Source organism: Bufo gargarizans, chromosome 4 (genome assembly GCF_014858855.1).
Source record: "Bufo gargarizans isolate SCDJY-AF-19 chromosome 4, ASM1485885v1, whole genome shotgun sequence".
Taxonomy (NCBI): Eukaryota; Metazoa; Chordata; class Amphibia; order Anura; family Bufonidae; genus Bufo; species Bufo gargarizans.
Window position 1 is genome coordinate 434587073 of NC_058083.1, and position 22246 is coordinate 434609318.

The following is a 22246-nucleotide window of genomic DNA, read 5'->3' on the forward strand; positions in this document are numbered from 1 at the left end:
ACACCACCAGGCCGGGCTTGAGGCTCACCGGCAGCAACCACTCGTCGGTCTGTTGTTCAATACCCCGCCACAACTCCTGTGCGGTGTGGGGCCTGTCCCCCAAACATATGAGTTTCAGAATGGCCTGCTGACGTTTACCCCGGGCTGTGCTGAAGTTGGTGGTGAAGGTGTGTGGCTGACTGGATGAGCAGGTGGAAGAAGAGGAGGAGGAAGCCGAGAAGGAGGAGGTGGCAACAGGAGGCAAAGAATGTTGCCCTGCGATCCTTGGCGGCGGCAGGACGTGCGCCAAACAGCTCTCCGCCTGGGGCCCAGCTGCCACTACATTTACCCAGTGTGCAGTTAGGGAGATATATAGCGTCCCTGGCCGTGCTTACTGGTCCACGTATCTGTGGTTAGGTGGACCTTGCTACAGATGGCGTTGCGCAGTGCACACTTGATTTTATCGGATACTTGGTTGTGCAGGGAAGGCACGGCTCTCTTGGAGAAGTAGTGCCGGCTGGGAACAACATACTGTGGGACAGCAAGCGACATGAGCTGTTTGAAGCTGTCTGTGTCCACCAGCCTAAATGACAGCATTTCATAGGCCAGTAGTTTAGAAATGCTGGCATTCAGGGCCAGGGATCGAGGGTGGCTAGGTGGGAATTTACGCTTTCTATCAAATGTTTGTGAGATGGAGAGCTGAACGCTGGCGTGTGACATGGTTGAGACGCTTGGTGACGGAGGTGGTGGTGGTGGTGTTGGTGGTACATCCCCTGTTTGCTGGGCGGCAGGTGCCAACGTTCCTCCAGAGGCGGAGGAAGAGGCCGAGGCGGCAGCAGCAGAATAGGCCGAGGCGGCAGCAGCAGAAGAGGTAGCAGGGGGAGCCTGAGTGACTTCCTTGGTTTTAAGGTGTTTACTCCACTGCAGTTCATGCTTTGCATGCAGGTGCCTGGTCATGCAGGTTGTGCTCAGGTTCAGAACGTTAATGCCTCGCTTCAGGCTCTGATGGCACAGCGTGCAAACCACTCGGGTCTTGTCGTCAGCACATTGTTTGAAGAAGTGCCATGCCAGGGAACTCCTTGAAGCTGCCTTTGGGGTGCTCGGTCCCAGATGGCGGCGGTCAGTAGCAGGCGGAGTCTCTTGGCGGCGGGTGTTCTGCTTTTGCCCACTGCTCCCTCTTTTGCTACGCTGTTGGCTCGGTCTCACCACTGCCTCTTCCTCCGAACTGTGAAAGTCAGTGGCACGACCTTCATTCCATGTGGGGTCTAGGACCTCATCGTCCCCTGCATCGTCTTCCACCCAGTCTTGATCCCTGACCTCCTGTTCAGTCTGCACACTGCAGAAAGACGCAGCAGTTGGCACCTGTGTTTCGTCATCATCAGAGACATGCTGAGGTGGTATTCCCATGTCCTCATCATCAGGAAACATAAGTGGTTGTGCGTCAGTGCATTCTATGTCTTTCACCGCTGGGGAAGGGCTAGGTGGATGCCCTTGGGAAACCCTGCCAGCGGAGTCTTCAAACAGCATAAGAGACTGCTGCATAACTTGAGGCTGAGACAGTTTCCCTGGTATGCATGGGGGTGATGTGACAGACTGATGGGGTTGGTTTTCAGGCGCCATCTGTGCGCTTTCTGCAGAAGACTGGGTGGGAGATAATGTGAACGTGCTGGATCCACTGTCGGCCACCCAATTGACTAATGCCTGTACCTGCTCAGGCCTTACCATCCTTAGAACGGCATTGGGCCCCACCATATATCGCTGTAAATTCTGGCGGCTACTGGGACCTGAGGTAGTTGGTACACTAGGACGTGTGGATGTGGCAGAACGGCCACGTCCTCTCCCAGCACCAGAGGGTCCACTAACACCACCACGACCATGTCCACGTCCGCGTCCCTTACTAGATGTTTTTCTCATTGTTATGGTTCACCACAACAACAAATATATTATTTGGCCCAATGTATTGTATTCAAATTCAGCGGGATATAAATTTGAGGCCTAGTATTTAGGCGCTGGGTGACCGGTATGGATTTAGTGACAGAATTAGACTTGGAAATGCACAGAAGCGTGTGTGTGAAGTTATTCTGAATGACCCAATGTGCACCTTGAATATTATATACCCTTTTTGGGATAGATTTCAAATAGCTCTGATATAGCAGGAACCACTAAATTATGAAATTGCTAAATTGGGAATTGTACTTCAACCCAGAACAAAAAATGTGCTTTGACGGGCACTAAATAACTTTCCCAGCTACAACAGTACAGCGGTAACGAGAGATTTAGAGGGATTTAAATTTGAGGCCTAGTATTTAGGCGCTGGGTGACAGGTATGGGTTTAGTGACAGAATTAGACTTGGAAATACACAGTAGCGGGTGTGTGTGAAGTTATTCTGAATGACCCAATGTGCACCTTCAATATTATATACCCTTTTTGGGATAGATTTCAAATAGCTCTGATATAGCAGGAACCACTAAATTATGAAATTGCTAAATTGGGAATTGTACTTCAACCCAGAACAAAAAATGTGCTTTGACGGACACTAAATATCTTGCCCAGCAACAACAGTACAGCGGTGGGTAACGAGAGATTTAGAGGGATTTAAATTTGAGGCCTAGTATTTAGGCGCTGGGTCACCGGTATGGATTTAGTGACAGAATTAGACTTGGAAATGCACAGAAGCGTGTGTGTGAAGTTATTCTGAATGACCCTATGTGCACCTTCAATATTATATACCCTTTTAGGGATAGATTTCAAATAGCTCTGATATAGCAGAAACCACTAAATTATGAAATTGCTAAATTGGGAATTGTACTTCAACCCAGAACAAAAAATGTGCTTTGACGGACACTAAATATCTTGCCCAGCAACAACAGTACAGCGGTGGGTAACGAGAGATTTAGAGGGATTTAAATTTGAGGCCTAGTATTTAGGCGCTGGGTGACAGGTATGGGTTTAGTGACAGAATTAGACTTGGAAATACACAGTAGCGGGTGTGTGTGAAGTTATTCTGAATGACCCAATGTGCACCTTCAATATTATATACCCTTTTTGGGATAGATTTCAAATAGCTCTGATATAGCAGGAACCACTAAATTATGAAATTGCTAAATTGGGAATTGTACTTCAACCCAGAACAAAAAATGTGCTTTGACGGACACTAAATATCTTGCCCAGCAACAACAGTACAGTGGTGGGTAACGAGAGATTTAGAGGGATTTAAATTTGAGGCCTAGTATTTAGGCGCTGGGTCACCGGTATGGATTTAGTGACAGAATTAGACTTGGAAATGCACAGAAGCGTGTGTGTGAAGTTATTCTGAATGACCCTATGTGCACCTTCAATATTATATACCCTTTTAGGGATAGATTTCAAATAGCTCTGATATAGCAGAAACCACTAAATTATGAAATTGCTAAATTGGGAATTGTACTTCAACCCAGAACAAAAAATGTGCTTTGACGGACACTAAATATCTTGCCCAGCAACAACAGTACAGCGGTGGGTAACGAGAGATTTAGAGGGATTTAAATTTGAGGCCTAGTATTTAGGCGCTGGGTCACCGGTATGGATTTAGTGACAGAATTAGACTTGGAAATGCACAGAAGCGTGTGTGTGAAGTTATTCTGAATGACCCTATGTGCACCTTCAATATTATATACCCTTTTAGGGATAGATTTCAAATAGCTCTGATATAGCAGAAACCACTAAATTATGAAATTGCTAAATTGGGAATTGTACTTCAACCCAGAACAAAAAATGTGCTTTGACGGACACTAAATATCTTGCCCAGCAACAACAGTACAGCGGTGGGTAACGAGAGATTTAGAGGGATTTAAATTTGAGGCCTAGTATTTAGGCGCTGGGTGACAGGTATGGGTTTAGTGACAGAATTAGACTTGGAAATACACAGTAGCGGGTGTGTGTGAAGTTATTCTGAATGACCCAATGTGCACCTTCAATATTATATACCCTTTTTGGGATAGATTTCAAATAGCTCTGATATAGCAGGAACCACTAAATTATGAAATTGCTAAATTGGGAATTGTACTTCAACCCAGAACAAAAAATGTGCTTTGACGGACACTAAATATCTTGCCCAGCAACAACAGTACAGCGGTGGGTAACGAGAGATTTAGAGGGATTTAAATTTGAGGCCTAGTATTTAGGCGCTGGGTCACCGGTATGGATTTAGTGACAGAATTAGACTTGGAAATGCACAGAAGCGTGTGTGTGAAGTTATTCTGAATGACCCTATGTGCACCTTCAATATTATATACCCTTTTAGGGATAGATTTCAAATAGCTCTGATATAGCAGAAACCACTAAATTATGAAATTGCTAAATTGGGAATTGTACTTCAACCCAGAACAAAAAATGTGCTTTGACGGACACTAAATATCTTGCCCAGCAACAACAGTACAGCGGTGGGTAACGAGAGATTTAGAGGGATTTAAATTTGAGGCCTAGTATTTAGGCGCTGGGTCACCGGTATGGATTTAGTGACAGAATTAGACTTGGAAATGCACAGAAGCGTGTGTGTGAAGTTATTCTGAATGACCCTATGTGCACCTTCAATATTATATACCCTTTTAGGGATAGATTTCAAATAGCTCTGATATAGCAGAAACCACTAAATTATGAAATTGCTAAATTGGGAATTGTACTTCAACCCAGAACAAAAAATGTGCTTTGACGGACACTAAATATCTTGCCCAGCAACAACAGTACAGTGGTGGGTAACGAGAGATTTAGAGGGATTTAAATTTGAGGCCTAGTATTTAGGCGCTGGGTCACCGGTATGGATTTAGTGACAGAATTAGACTTGGAAATGCACAGAAGCGTGTGTGTGAAGTTATTCTGAATGACCCTATGTGCACCTTCAATATTATATACCCTTTTAGGGATAGATTTCAAATAGCTCTGATATAGCAGAAACCACTAAATTATGAAATTGCTAAATTGGGAATTGTACTTCAACCCAGAACAAAAAATGTGCTTTGACGGACACTAAATATCTTGCCCAGCAACAACAGTACAGCGGTGGGTAACGAGAGATTTAGAGGGATTTAAATTTGAGGCCTAGTATTTAGGCGCTGGGTGACAGGTATGGGTTTAGTGACAGAATTAGACTTGGAAATACACAGTAGCGGGTGTGTGTGAAGTTATTCTGAATGACCCAATGTGCACCTTCAATATTATATACCCTTTTTGGGATAGATTTCAAATAGCTCTGATATAGCAGGAACCACTAAATTATGAAATTGCTAAATTGGGAATTGTATTTCAACCCAGAACAAGAAATGTGCTTGAACGGACACTAAATAACTCGCCCAGCTACAGCACTAGGGACAGATTTAGCTGGATATAAATTTGAGGCCTAGTATTTAGGCGCTGGGTGACCGGTATGGATTTAGTGACAGAATTAGACTGGGATATGGCCAAAAAATGAACAGACTATTGCTGGTTAAATGCACTTGGTGTGACAGCTTCACCCTGATGTAGGCTTTAGCCAAAAAACAACCACACCATTGAGGGTTAAATGCACTTGGTGACAGGCGCAGCTTGCCCCTGATTTTGTATATGGCCAAAAAATGAACAGACTATTGCTGGTTAAATGCACTTGGTGTGACAGCTTCACCCTGATGTAGGCTTTAGCCAAAAAACAACCACACCATTGAGGGTTAAATGCACTTGGTGACAGGCGCAGCTTGCCCCTGATTTTGTATATGGCCAAAAAATGAACAGACTATTGCTGGTTAAATGCACTTGGTGTGACAGCTTCACCCTGATGTAGGCTTTAGCCAAAAAACAACCACACCATTGAGGGTTAAATGCACTTGGTGACAGGCGCAGCTTGCCCCTGATTTTGTATATGGCCAAAAAATGAACAGACTATTGCTGGTTAAATGCACTTGGTGTGACAGCTTCACCCTGATGTAGGCTTTAGCCAAAAAACAACCACACCATTGAGGGTTAAATGCACTTGGTCGCAGCTTGTGCTGGCGCACCACAAGACACAAAATGGCCGCCGATCACCCCAGAAAAATGAGACTGACAAACGGTCTGTGCAGCCTAAAAACAGTGAGCAATTGAGGATCAGCAGCTCAATGATCCACAGCTGCAGATCGATCAGTTAATCAAGTCCTTTGGAGGAGTTAATCTGCCTAATCTCGCCCTACTGTCGCAGCCGCAACCTCTCCCTACGCTAATCAGAGCAGAGTGACGGGCGGCGCTATGTGACTCCAGCTTAAATAGAGGCTGGGTCACATGGTGCTCTGGCCAATCACAGCCATGCCAATAGTAGGCATGGCTGTGATGGCCTCTTGGGGCAAGTAGTATGACGCTTGTTGATTGGCTGCTTTGCAGCCTTTCAAAAAGCGCCAAGAAAGCGTCACAAAAGCGCGAAGAAAGCGACGAACACCGAACCCGAACCCGGACTTTTACGAAAATGTCCGGGTTCGGGTCCGTGTCACGGACACCCCAAAATTCGGTACGAACCCGAACTATACAGTTCGAGTTCGCTCATCCCTATTCAAGAGCCATCCGTTCACATAGCTGTATGATGGCTCGTATTTCTGCTTGATGAGTTGCATTTTTACATGGCATCAGTTTTATTTTTAACATATCAAGTATTGAAAAATGGGAAAAATGTGGGGTGAAACTGGAAAAAAAAAGTTATTTTGCCACAATATTTTTACCTTTGCTTTTACTGAGTTCACTTTGTGCTAAAAACATGTTATCTTTACTTTGTGTATCAGTATAATTGCAGCAATATTGAATTTATATTGTTTTATATGCTTTGTGCTTTGTGATGGTATTTAAAAAGATTTAAAAAATTTAAAATTTATTTTCTTTGTGTCGCTATATTATGATGACATAACTTTTAAAAAATTTCATCTATAGAGCTTGTTTTTACTGGTGCCACTTAGGGATACATACACGTTTTTTAAGCACTTTTTATTCAGTTTTTTCTCAGGGCTTGAAGTGACAAAAAAACTTAAATTCACATATTTTGATATTTTTTCTGTACACCCTGAATGATTATTATATTTTATTCTTTACTCTTGTAATATTATGGGGGGAAGGGTCCATTTTAATACTGTTGCCTTTATATACATATATATATATATATATATATATATATATATATATATATATTGTAAGCGGTCGGTCTCTCTCTCTCAAGCAGGGCGGCGGTGACAGATTTGTTTGCAGACAAGAGGATTAAAGTCCAAATTGATGTTTTATTTTATGACACTCCGGCAATTTACAGGCAAACCCAGTTATAGTTTACTAGGTACGGTGAAGTTCCAGCACCACAAAACAAAAGCCAAACAAAATAAACTCCTGCCAGTCTGGGCTCTAACTAATACAGATTAGTTTCTAGTTCACCTATTGAGCACAGGTCCCACACAGAGACTCCGGCGTCTCTAGCCAGCAAGGCAGCCAGCTTTGTAGACTGCTTCTTTCATGCATAACTCTTCATTTCTTTTTTACTTTTATTTTAAGTCCACCTAGAGAACTTGAACATTCAATTGTTTATACAATAAACTTTAATATTTTAGTAATGCAGACGACTGATCGACACCCCCAGATTTCACCACAGACTAGGCAACCAGAGGACAGGGGGAGTCTCCTCATTCTGTCAAACTGCTCAGATGCTACAGACAGGAAAGGAAAGCATTGCAAGCTTCCTATTGAAAACAATGATCTGTCCATGAAATGCGTTAATATGGTGGGTCCTCTAGATACAGAAATACTCTTTGTAATCAATATCCACTTTGCTTAATTGATGAAGATCCCTGTGTTTACCATGATTAGCTTTATAGAGAATGGCAAAAAGGCTTTTTAGCCCAGATACCTTTAAACACATAAAAAAAAAAAAAAAAAAAAAAGCAAAACAGATATAACATGCATTTCTGTAACAGTGCATTGGGGAAAACAGATGTCAGTAGGTTTAGTAATATTGAAATAAAATGTTTATCCATATGTTGTTACAATATGCTTAGTTAACCCATCAGAGAATTTTGTCTACTTAATCTATAGCTTTCTTTATAAACTAACATGAACACATATTACTTGGGATTAAGCAATAGATACAGTGATATACAATATATCATAAGGGATCACTCTCTCAAGCAGGGCGGCGGTGACAGATTCCTTCTTAGACAATGGGGTTCAAGTCCACATGGCGCTTTATTCTAGCACTTCAGCACCAGCAAAAACATAAATATAAACCAAAATAAATACCTGCCCGTCTGGTCTCTACCTAATATATGTGTAGTCTCTTTCTCACCCATAGAGAGCAGTTCACAAACAGGGTATCAGGTTCCAACATTCAGCAGGTCAGCTTATCAGGCACTGTCCCACACAGGGGAGAGATCTGTCTTCATACAGCCTTGTGGCCCCTCGGCCCTCCTGGCTGAGACCACACAGAGCCTCTGCAGCCCCCCTCTCTAGGATCACTTTCTCTCCCCCAGACTCATACACTGAGATGTTGGTTTTTCCCTTATTGATTACAGCCCAGCTGACCTCACCTATGATCTCCTCAGCTAAAGGCAATATGTGTACTGGAAGGGTGTGGACTGACAGATCCCACTACCAAACCCCACCAGTCCAAATAAAATCCAGAACCGAATCTAGACAAAACTGTCTCGGCAAACTACACTTTGCTGAAACCACTGCAGCTTTTCTGGTTTTTAGTTATCTCACCCAGCTGAGGTGTCTGGGTGGGATATACACACCTTCCAACACTGTACACATTACCAATAAATATATATATTTTTTCACTATATATATTTTGGGAGGACTGCTGGACCATATTTTGCTGCTTCCACAAGGAGGACTGGTGGGTTGAACTGGTCACAGCTAGGAGGCTGTCTGACCAAAGCTGAATACCACAGTGTGAACACTAAACTAGAGGTGAGTTAGGGAGACTTCTGTATAGTGAGCACCTAGCCAGGCAAGGGTTTATTGTTTTGTGTTGGTGTAACACGTTGTGATATGAAGCTGCGACTTCATGGTGCCGAGTGATGCCAAACTTGGAAGTGTGATGTGCTGTGTGACAAATAAAGCACTGTTTGAGCTTGAAAACCACCTGTTTGATAAGAAGACTGTCATTGCCGACCCCTGAGAGAGAACGATCCCTTACAATATATTTCCTGAATATATACACTATATATTTGAATATATATATATAGAGAGAGAGAGAGAGAGAGAGAGAGATAAAATATATAGATATACATAGATCAATAGACCAGCACTCCATGCTGCTAAGAAACTTGAAACATGCTCCATTCTATTTCAATAGGTCTGCGAGAAAAACAGACCGCACATGGATGTCGCAAATTATTACAATGACCATCAGTATATTAGCACCACGCTCTAACATTTTATGAGAGATTATTTAATGCAGTGACAATTTTTAAAATATATCAAAAGTTTAGTGAAATTACTGTTAAGGAAAAAATTGCAACAAATGTAAAATACAAGATGGGTGTTTAGGCTTCGGTTGGGTACACTGTAGTGTATGAAATATTTGTATGATGCAGCTGCAGACATATCATATATACAATCTGTGGAGTTCCACATGGACAAGGCCCGTGTCATGTGCTTCATAATAACTGGTTGATTGTTATATATAAGGGTAAGTTCTGTAATGATCTGTAAGAGCACAAAGAGACCATATACTGTTCCTGCACAGAGGCCCTTTGCTGTCGATATCTAATGTACTGTTAACACTTAAACGTTTATCATGCTGCAATATTCTAATCAGAAAAAAACTGATGGATGAATTATAAATCAATAGTGGTAAAATAAATCATAATGATCCCATCATTTCTATAGTGGATCCTTTTAAAATAGAAGTCATGGAGTCAGTGCAAACAAACCCCCATGGCTCCCAATCACCAGACCAAATAAGTACTGTATGTTCCTGCGTTTAAGACTACTTTTTTAACACATGAAAATCTTCTCAAAAGTCGGGGGTCATCTTATACGCCGGGTGTCGTCTTATATGCCGGTATACGGCGTGCTGAAACTTACTTCCTAGCCGGATGGAGAAGCTGTCCTTCTCCAGCTTCAGGGACAGACGCCCTCTAGCTGAGCCACCGTGCGCTGCATCCCGGCCAGCCGCTCCAGAAGCAGCCCCCTCTCCCTGCTCTCAGTGGTTTTCTCATGCTGGCAGTATCACATTGCGTACTACCGCTCAGATCGTATTGAAGACAGGGAGGGCTGGGCAGGGAGAGCTGATCCACCCAATCCAAGCAGGCTTTGTATGGTGTGCACAGAAAATACCAGTACATGGCTTGCCCTGATTGGCTGGTTGTTGTATACTGGGTTGGATTGGCGATTCTGAGGGAAGGCAGGGGGGAGCAGGAGCATCTGCACTTCAGCCAATTCTAATGTTGGAACGGCGGATCTCTAATGAAGTTTGGTGTGCATCTTATCTGTGGTGAAAAAACAGAGTCTATCTGGGGAGCAGATACCTGTGGTGGTGAATACAGTACAGCACCAGTATCTGTACCGGTTTATACAGTACAGCACCTGTACACACAGTACAGCACCAGTATCTGTACCGGTTCATACAGTACAGCACCAGTATCTGTACATACAGTACAGCACCAGTACATACAGTACAGTATACAAATGGAAAAGTTGGGGGTCGTCTTATACGCCCAGTCGTCTTATACACCGGAAAATATGGTACAAATAGTTTAGTTAACTGCATTAGACAATAAACATGAGGCTTTTGGGGGTAGATAGCTCCGTAATATGTCATCCAGTGGGCTTACAGATTCTCACGTAATCCGAGAGAAAAAAACATCCATGTGTCACTGTGAAAATGAGACTTGCTAGGGTGGAGTACCACACATGATTATTGTGAGCTGTTGCCAGCAAGGACTTAAGTAGTCGATATACAGTAATATAAAGTTGTGGCACTCATTGAAAATTCATGCAATTCAGGTCGTTTATTTTACACATTTAGACAAGAAAGGCCATGATCCAGTTACAAAATTAATAAATTGTAAAGATTGGATAGCCACTCTCCTTGTTGATGTTTGACCGAACGTTTCTGTCCATACGTACATTCTTCAGCGGTCTAATGATTTCTGGCTCGGAGATGTAGGAACATGATCATTAGACCACTGAAGAAATTCCATATGGACTGAAACATCTGGTCAAACAGCAACAAGGAGAGTGGCTATCCAATCTTCACAATTTATTTATCTTCACAAAGGTTCATGATCCAGTTTATAGGAAATGTAATGCTACGTAACCACTATCCATATGTGAGCCGGACGTTTCGATCTATAGGAATCTTCTTCAGTGGCTTGGAGTTTCTATAGAAAAATAAAAGCACATCTATAATGAGGTATCTGAACCCTTTGTGATAAATTAAGTATTCAAGATGATCATATAAACAAATAATTATATACATAGTGAGTAGAGATGAGCGAATCGAAGCTGACAAAGTGGAATTCAATCCGAATTTTAGGAAAAATTTGATTCGCAATGAATGCAAATTTCCTCGCGCTTTGTGGTAAAGAATCGCAATTTTCCTAAAATGGTGGCTACACGTGTGAGGACTGAGGGCAAGGAACACTGGGAAGGCGGGATCACCCAGATTGACCTGCCTGCATACAGCCAATCAGCAGCCAGCCCTGTGATGTCGCAGCCCTTTAACTACGGCCCCCATTTTAGATTCTGCCATTTTCCAGCATTCAGAGTGCAGGGACAGACATGTGAAGGCGCTAGGGAGAGCACTTGGAAAAACCTCTATGTTTAAAAAAAAAACGGAAAAAAGGATTTATAAGTGCAGGGAGGAATCATTTCACAGCATCTTAGTGCAGGCAGAGACGTTTGAAGGCTCTAGGGACATTGATAGTAAAGTGATTTACAAGTGCAGGAAACGATTATTTGGGGATCCAAATAGTCATTAGCTGTCATTCCAGCTTTTTGTTATTGGGCTGTAAGTGTTATGGCGAAAAGTCTTCAGTGGCTTTTATCTTAGTATCTTATTCAGTATGACAAGAAAAAAATATATGCACAGCACTGTTGCAGTTATTTCTGGTGAAAGCATATAGGGGCGTATTTCAGCAAAAAAAGAAAAATATATAAACACTGCACTGTTGTTATTTCTGGTGAAAGCATATAAGGGCGTAGTTCAGTACAACAAGAAAAATATATATGCACTGCACTGTTGCAGTTATTTCTGTTGAAAACGTACAGGGGCATATTTCACTACAGCAAGAAAAATATATATACACGGCACTGTTGCAGTTATTTCTGGTGAAAGCATATAGGGGCGTATTTCAGTAAAAAAAGAAAAATATATACACACTGCACTGTTGTAGTTATTTCTGGTGAAAGCGTATAGGGGCGTATTTCAGAACTACAAGAAAAAAATATCACAAACTTCACTCTTTGATTGTTTTGTAGTCTAAGCACATAGTGGCCTATTTCAGTCCAACAAGAAAAATATATACGCACTGCACTGTTGCAGTTATTTCTGGTAAAAGTGTATAGGGGTGTATTTCAGTCCAACAAGAAAAATATATCCGCATTCACTTCTCCAGTTATTTCTGTTGAAAGTGTATAGGGGTGTACTTCATTAAAAAAAGAAAGATATATACGCACTGCACTGTTGCACGATGTAGCAGTAAGACAGCACTACTCACTGTTTATCCAGTAGTTCCAATTTGTGGTGGTGCCTGCAGCGTTGGATCCCAGTCATGGGGTTCCCGTAGTTGCCAGCAATAAAGAGTGAAGCCACGGCACTCCAATGGATATTTTCCAGTATCTTTATTACACCTAAGTCAGTAGCAACGTTTCGACCTTACGGTCTTTATCAAGCTCACATTATAACATTGACACAGTGAACATTTAAATACCACCCCAAGGCCTCACATTGGTTACAGTTTGGCCCATCCCATTAACCCCCTATGTGCCTCCTAAAAACCTCAATCCGTATTTTACATCCTCATTTACCTTCCAATCATGAATGGACATTCAAACCCTTGCATACCATGTCCATACATGGTTACAAACTGTAACCAATGTGAGGCCTTGGGGTGGTATTTAAATGTTCACTGTGTCATTGTTATAAGGTGAGCTTGATAATGCTACCGGATACTGGAAAATATCCATTCGAGTGCCGTAGCTTCACTCTTTATTGCTGCACTGTTGCAGTTATTTCTGGTGAAAGCATATAGGGGCGTATAGTGGCCTATTTCAGTCAAACAAGTTATTTCTGTTTAAAGTGCATAGGGGTGTATTACAGTAAAAAAAAGATAAATATATACCCACTGCACTGTTGCAGTTATTTCTGTTTAAAGTGTATAGGGGTGTATTACAGTAAAAAAAGAAAAATATATACCCACTGCACTGTTGCAGTTATTTCTGGTGAAAGCATATAGGGGCGTAATACAGTAAAAAAAGAAAACTATATACGCAATACACTGTTGTAGTTATTTCTGGTGAAAGCATATAGGGGCGTAGTTCGGTACAACAAGAAAAATATATACGCACTGCACTGTTGCAGTTATTTCTGGTAAAAGTGTATAGGGGTGTATTTCAGTCCAACAAGAAAAATATATCCGCATTCACTTCTCCAGTTATTTCTGTTGAAAGTGTATAGGGGTGTACTTCATTAAAAAAAGAAAGATATATACGCACTGCACTGTTGCACGATGTAGCAGTAAGACAGCACTACTCACTGTTTATCCAGTAGTTCCAATTTGTGGTGGTGCCTGCAGCGTTGGATCCCAGTCATGGGGTTCCCGTAGTTGCCAGCAATAAAGAGTGAAGCCACGGCACTCCAATGGATATTTTCCAGTATCTTTATTACACCTAAGTCAGTAGCAACGTTTCGACCTTACGGTCTTTATCAAGCTCACATTATAACATTGACACAGTGAACATTTAAATACCACCCCAAGGCCTCACATTGGTTACAGTTTGGCCCATCCCATTAACCCCCTATGTGCCTCCTAAAAACCTCAATCCGTATTTTACATCCTCATTTACCTTCCAATCATGAATGGACATTCAAACCCTTGCATACCATGTCCATACATGGTTACAAACTGTAACCAATGTGAGGCCTTGGGGTGGTATTTAAATGTTCACTGTGTCATTGTTATAAGGTGAGCTTGATAATGCTACCGGATACTGGAAAATATCCATTCGAGTGCCGTAGCTTCACTCTTTATTGCTGCACTGTTGCAGTTATTTCTGGTGAAAGCATATAGGGGCGTATAGTGGCCTATTTCAGTCAAACAAGTTATTTCTGTTTAAAGTGCATAGGGGTGTATTACAGTAAAAAAAAGATAAATATATACCCACTGCACTGTTGCAGTTATTTCTGTTTAAAGTGTATAGGGGTGTATTACAGTAAAAAAAGAAAAATATATACCCACTGCACTGTTGCAGTTATTTCTGGTGAAAGCATATAGGGGCGTAATACAGTAAAAAAAGAAAACTATATACGCAATACACTGTTGTAGTTATTTCTGGTGAAAGCATATAGGGGCGTAGTTCGGTACAACAAGAAAAATATATACGCACTGCACTGTTGCAGTTATTTTTGGTGAAAGCGTATAGGGGCATATTTCAGCCCAACAAATAAAAATATTTACGCATTTTACTTCTGCAGTTATTTCTGTTGAAAGCGTATAGGGGCTTACTTCATTAAAAAATGTAAATATATATGTAAAACACTGTTGCAGCTATTTCTGGTTAAAGCGTATAGGGGCATATTTCAAAACTACAAGAAAAATATATACTCACTTCATTCTTTGATTGTTTTCTAGTCAAAGCATATAGCAGCCTATTTCAGCCCAAGAAAAGTATATTCTCAGTTCACTTCTGCAGTTATTTCTGTTGAAAGCGTATAGGGGCGTACTTCATTAAAAAAGAAAATATATATGCACTGCACTGTTGCAGTTATTTCTGATGAAAGCATATAAGGGCGGATTTCAGTACTACAAGAAAAATATATACGCACTGCACTGTTTCATTTATTTCTGTTTAAAGCGAATAGGGACGTATTACAGAAAAAAAAGAAAAATATACAGTATATGCACTGCACTGTTGCAGTTATTTCTGGTGAAAGCATATAGGGGCGTAGTTCAGTACTACAAGAAAAATGTATTCTCAGTTCACTTCTGCAGTTATTTCTATTTCTGTTAAAAGCGTATAGGGGCTTACTTCATTAAAAAAAGAAATATATACGCACTGCACTGTTGCAGTTATTTCAGATGAAAGCATATAGGGGCGTATTACAGTAAAAAAGAAACATTTATACGCACTGCACAGTTGCAGTTATTTCTGGTGAAAGCGTATAGGGGCGTATTACAGTAAAAAAAAAGAAATATATACGCACTGCACTGTTGCAGTTATTTCTGTTTAAAGCGTATAGGGAGCCTATTTCAGTACTTCCAGAAATATATATACACACTTAACTCTAAGTTATTTCTGGTCAAAGCGGATAGGGGCGTATTTCAGTACTACTAGAAAATATATTCTCAGTGCATTTCTGCAGTTAATTGTGGTGAAAGCGTTTAGTGGACTATTTTAGTACAAAAAGAAAAATATATTTGTCGCTTTTAGGGGTGTTTTAATTTTTGTTTAATTTGTGTAGTTCAGCTACAAGTCAGGCAGAGAAGTGCCAGGCCATGCACAGAGGAGTGGCCGAAGCCTGAATGTTATGGGCTCAAGCAGAGGTCACGGCAGAGTAAGTTGACGTGGCAGCAGGAGTCACAACGAGAGGCCTGAGCTTCCGGTGTCATCTAGCGTTCGTGTCTTGACCAGTGAACCCAGCGGTTTTTTATTGGTTAGCTCGGTCATCCAAGTCATCACAAGTGACATCCTTTGCTGTTCCCTCAGCCACAGAAGTATTGTATGCTGTGGGCTCAGCTCCACTATACAGCGACAGCTACTGCCCAGCAAAGATCTGGATGAGAAATACGCAGCTTCCTCTGCTAGGCGGGCAAGTAGTGATGAGGAGAGTGGCGCAAGAGCTTGTGTTACGAGCAGTCAGGCTCCTGACCCAGAGACCGTTGAGGAAGACATCTGTGACGTGCAGACACTACTTGATGATGATGAAGCCGATCACACTTGGGAGCCGGGTGCAGAAGGGGCTTCATCATCATCAGGAGAAGAGGGTGTCAGCTTGCCAGTGAGGCAGCGGCTGAGCCAGCAAGGTGGTAGCATGGCCGGGAGTCAGCAGGGTGGCAGCAGTTGCAGGTCGGAAGCCAAACGTGCTAGTGGTAGACCACCTGCTTTTCAGCAGCCTACATGCCCGGGAAGTAGTGGGGCAGGAGTTCTCTGAGGCTGCGGCGGTAGCAGTCAGTCAGTGCGGACTGTTGGGGGGGAAAATCATCTACTCAGCGGTGTGGCAGTTTTTTATTAAGCTTCCAGAGGAGGTTAACATGGCCACATGTATAATAAGTCGGCAGAAGGTGAAGCGTGGCCAGGATGCCAATGTTGGTCCTACGGTCCTGCATCAACATATGCAGCGTCACCACAGTGGCCTGGAAGAACCAAGGCTCCGATGTGGTGGTCCAGCCTGCCGCAGCTACCGCTGCATCACCCAGTGGCACGCGCCCGATTTCAGCCAGTCAAGGCTCCACCACCTCAGCCGAAGGGAGCTTTCCGTCATTCCCATCTACTGCTGGTCCAGATGCTCCTGTTCCTACTCCTCGTCAGTCATTCCATCAGCAATAGATCACCGAAGCGATTGCCAAGAGACAGCAGTATGCGTGCACTATCCAATGGCGCAGAAGCTGAACGTGCTCCTGTCCAAGTTGCTGGTGCTGCAGTCCCTCCCTGGTGCTGCAGTGGACTCTGCACCTTTCAGAGAACTGATGGCTTGTGCCGAGCCGAGGTGGAGAGTTCCAAGCTGTCATTTATTTTCGAAAAAGGCAGTGCCCTGCACAAATATGTCGAACAGAAGGTGGGCTAGTCCTTGAGCCTGCCGGTGTCTGCCAAAGTGCACGGCAGTGCTGACGTATGGAGCTGTAACTACAGTCAGGGACAGTACATGTCCTTTACGGCCCACTGGGTGAATGTGGTTCCTGCACAGCCACAACAGCATTGTGGCCAGGTCACCCCGCTTCTGCCTCCACGTTGTCACGCCCTTGGTCCTGCAACAATGTCTGCCTCCTCATCCTTCACCATGTCTTCAGCCTCCACTACAGGGACAAGTCACAGTGCCCCTCCAGCATACCACATGTGCAGGGCTCGGTGGTGTCACGCTGTTCTGCAGCTGGTTTGCCTTGGTGAACGGAGTCACACAGGGGAGGAACTGCTCTGTGTGATGCATCAAGAAATCAAATCCTGGCTTTCTCTGCGTCAACTGACAATTGGAACCATGCTGACTGACAATGGGAAGAACATGGTGTTGGCGCTGCATCAAGGAAGGCTGAGCCATGTGCCCTGCATGGCACATGTGTTCAATCTGGTTGTCAAGTGGTTCCTAAAGTCTTACACTAATCTGCAAGACATCCTAAAAATGGGCAGGAAACTTTCCATGTACTTCAGCCACTCGTACACTGCAAAGCACATACTCCTTAAGCTGCAGCAGCAGAACAGCATACCCCAACATAGGCTGATATGCAAGGTTTTCACCCATTGGGATTCCACCCTCCATATGTTGGACTGACTATATGAACAGAGAAAGGCCATCAATGAGTTCTTGATGGTGCAAGCGGATAGGACTGGAGTATTCCACTGTGTAACTTTGATGTCAGCCAGTGGCAGCTCATGCGTGACACCTGCCATTTGCCCTTTGAAGAGGCCATGTTATTTGTCAGTCACCAGGACTACGGAATGAACAACGTCATTCCACTGCTTCATGTCCTGGTACATATGCTGGTAACTATGGCTGGTCAGGGGACAGAAGAAGTAGCTACTAGATCTCACGGCCACATGAGCCCTGTGGGGGCTGAACTGGAGGAGGAGGAGGAGGGGGAGGAGGACATTGGAGCACAGGCAATGTGGAGCCAAATGGGTGTTTTTTCTACGCAGCTGAATGGAGAGGAGGAGTAGGAGCAGCCAGAGGAGCTACAGGGTGAAGAGGATGATAAGACAGAGGATCCAGACACACCTTGGCAGTATGCAAGTGGAGATGAAGGCAGGGAGTCTCTTGAGTCACTTGTACAAATGGCCCGATGCATGCTCACTTGGTTGCGTAGAGACAGCCTAATTGTCACCATTTGGCAGAGGGATGACTTCTGGCTCTCCACCTTGTTGGACCCTTGCTACCGGACCAGAATGGGGGACTTTTTTACACCCACAGAGAGGGAGGGCAAACTGAACTACTACAGAGACATCCTATGTAGTCATTTGGCTGCTGCCTATCTGCGCCATCGTCCATCCTCTTGCAGGTCTGACCAGGGGGGCCCTCTGCAACTAAGTTCCACTGCCATGGCTGCTGGGGAGGGGTGGGATGGCAGGAGCAGTACCAGCTCCATCAGTAGCAGCCTGAGTCTACAGTCTCTGATGAGTAGCTTTCTTCACCCGCATAGTGAAGAAGCTACTCACCAACAGCAGCAGATAGACTTGGAGCAGAACCTGAACCAGCAGGTAGTGGTATACTTGGGCAGCACCCTGCCCCCCAACATTGAAGATCTGCTGGACTACTGGGTAGCCAAACTTGATTTGTAGCCGCAACTAGCAAAGTTTGCCCTGAAAAAGCTGTCCTGCACGGCCAGTAGTGTGGCATCAGAGCAGGTTTTTAGTGCGACGGGGGAAATAGTTACCCCAAAGAGAACTCGCCTGTGGAGAGACTGACCTTTGTCAAGATGAATCAGGCGTGGATCAGCCAGGATTTCCAACCACCAATTCCTGATAATCCATGGTGCCACACCAACACTTTGATAAAAAGAGACCGGTTTCTTATGGCTACCTGCATAAGCTACTACTCTGGTGCTGCCAACCACCTGATGCCACACATCTGATGCGGTGTTCCTTTTTTCACCCACCTTTGTCAGCGTGTACTGGTATTACCACCCACTGCCCCACACTGTTACTCGGTCACTAGGTGGTTTCCTGTTGCAGCTGCTGCTGCCATCTCCAAACTATGTCACCTTGCCACTCTGTGGTATCCTGATGAGGCTGCTGCTACAGCCATCTCCACACTATGTGACCTTGCCACTCTATGGTCTCCTCATGCTGCTGACAACTGCACACTATGTCATCTTGTCACTCTGTGGCCTCCTAATGCTGCCTTACACCTCCAAACTATGTCACCTTGAAACTCTGTGGTCTCCTGCTGCTGCAATCTCTGTGGTACCCACCTGATGCTGCTGCTGCTACTGCCATCTCCACACTATGCCACCTTGACACTCTGTGGTCTCCTCATGCTGCTGCCATATCCACACTATGTCACCTTGCCACTATATTACCTCCTGATGCTGCTGCCACCTCCAAACAATGTCAACTTGCCACTCTGTGTTATCCTGCTGCTGCTACTTCTGCAATTTCTACACTATATCACCTTGCTACTCTGTGGTCTGCTTATGCTGCTGCCAACTCATTTTGTCACCTTGCCACCTTGTAGCCTCCTGATGCTGCCGCCACCTCCAAACTATGTCACCTTGCCACTGTGTGGTATCCTGCTGCTGCCATCTCCACATTATGTCACCTTGCCACTCTGTCGTCTCCTCATGCTGCTGCCAACTCCACACTATGTCACCTTGTCACTCTGTGGTATTCTCCTGATGCTGCTGGTGCTGCTGCCAACTCCACACTATGTCACCTTGCCACTCTGTAGTCTCCTGCTGCTGCCATCTCCACACTATGGCAGCAGGAGGAGATGGTCAGCGTTCACCTCATGCTGCCGATACACCAGCCGGCACCACTGACATAAGGTTTTTGACCAAAAACCAAAAAACCTCAGTCTACCAATAAACCTGAAAAATACAAATAATCCAGTTGTGATAGTGCGCCTCCTACTTTCCATATGTTCGACCGAAACAGTCAAGCGTCCTTTCTTCTTGTTCACACTGTATAACCCAAGTGGTGGGGTGGCTCCCACCCAAGGGATTTGGAGAGATCTGGGCTGCACCAACTGTGAACCGTCCACAAACAACCGTCACTGGGGTTGCACCCAATTAGGTGCAACCATAAAAGGTGAGCAAACAAAACCCTTTTTTTTGGTGGATTTTCCACTTATTGAACATACTCACCCTATGAGCGCCTTTCTCTACTATACACTATGTCACCTTGCCACTCTGTGGTCTCCTTATGCTGCTTCCAACTCCACATTATGTCACCTTGCCACTCTGTGTTATCCTACTGCTGCCATCTCCACACTATGTCACTTTGCCACTCTGTGGTCTCCTCATGCTTCTTCCAACTCCACACCATGTCACCTTGCCACTCTGTGGCCTCCTGATGCTGCCGCCACCTCCAAACTATGTCACCTTGCCACTGTGTGGTATTCTGCTGCTGCCATATCCACATTATGTCACCTTGACACTCTGTGGTCTCCTCATGCTGCTGTCAACTCCACACTATGTCACCTTGCCACTCTGTGGTAGCCTGCTGCTGTCATATCCACATTATGTCACCTTCCCACTCTGTGGTCGCCTCATGCTGCTGCCAACTCCACACTGCTGTTACTGTCACCACCTCCAGACTCAGTCATTGTGCCCCCCTGTGGCCTCCTGATGCTGCCGCCACCCTCATACTCTGTCATTGTGCCAATCTGTGGCCTCCTCATGCTGCTTCCACCTCACCACTATGTTATAGGGCCACTCTGTGGACTTCTAATGCTGTTCCCACCCTCCCCACTTCATGACTGCGCCACTATTTTGCCTTTTGGCCTGGCTGACATAATGATTTATTTGACCTTTCTTATCATCTGACAGAAGGAAGGAAAAGTGAGATGCACAATAGATCCTGTCTGTGTAGCAGCTATAAGGCCTGTATAGTCCCATCAGAATTGGCTTATGATTTGGTAGCCAAAAGCAGGAGTAGGTATAAAACACAGAAGACATGCAAATATTCCATTCACATGTCATCTCTGTTTTACATCCACTCCTGTTTTTTGGGGGGGCATTAGGAATACTGATGGATTATTGAGCAAATGCTGACCGAGTGAAGGTGCATGCTCCGCAGACTGGATCCGTTTATTGGGGGTTATTGTTCTGAAGGATCAGAGGAAGGGCAAAATAATCAGTGACGTCAATACAAACTTACTGCTGACACCCTCTCCACTCTGTCCGGGGGGGCTCTACTTGTATACACGTTTAATTGAACAGTTTCTGTAGACATCTATGTGGGATCTGCTGTCGACTGTGTAAAAGGAGTGTGCTTCTTCTTGACGCTAAAATAGACCTCTAAGGCTGAGTTCATATTCAAGTTATTTGGTCAGTGTTGGCCCCGTGACTGCCCAAATAAGTGAAGTATGCAGTAATTCTAAGAGTGACGCCTGTCATGTGCTTGTCATACTGACTCAAAGCATTGTTTCACTACCACAGCAGACTCCCTATGCGTGTTACTGCAAGGCACAGTGTTATACACCCCTATAAAGGCTCTCTGCGGCCTTGAAATAGCAGTTTTTTATGGGATTTGCTGCAAATAAATTCTGATCAAAGCAAGTTTTTCTGAAAAATTTGGCGAACTGGCCGAATCAAAATTTTAAAAAATTCGCTTATCTCTAATAGTAAGGATAGAGACCAACATACAGAGAAAAAGTTGTAGGAAGAGAGAGTATGGCAGGAATCTCAGGGTGCCATAGACTCCAAAACCATTACATTTCTCACCAAGCAAGACCCTGGTATTTTACACAGTGCCTAAGATACACAAGAGGCTCAATCACCACTCTGGATGCCCTATAGTGGCTTTCACTGACTCCATCTTCTCACCTCTGGCGATTTACATAGAAAAAATAACGCATTAAATAATCTAAGTCGTTCTTACTTGACACCTAGAACTTACTCTCTAAACTACACCAGCTCGCGGAAATACCCAATAGTCTTCTAGTGACACTAGACGTCAACAGCTTTTATACGTCTATCTAGCATGATAAAGGCATAGTGGCAACAACCCGATTACTTGCTGAGCACTCCACACTAAGTATTATTCAACAAGAGTTTTGTCTCAAATTACTTAACATCGTATTGACCAAAAACATATTTTTATTTGGAGATACATTCTATAGACAAAAATGGGGGACCGCGATGGGATCTAATGTGGCCCCTCTATATGCTAACGCTTATATAATTGCATTCGAGGAGGATTTTGTATACTCCGCATCCA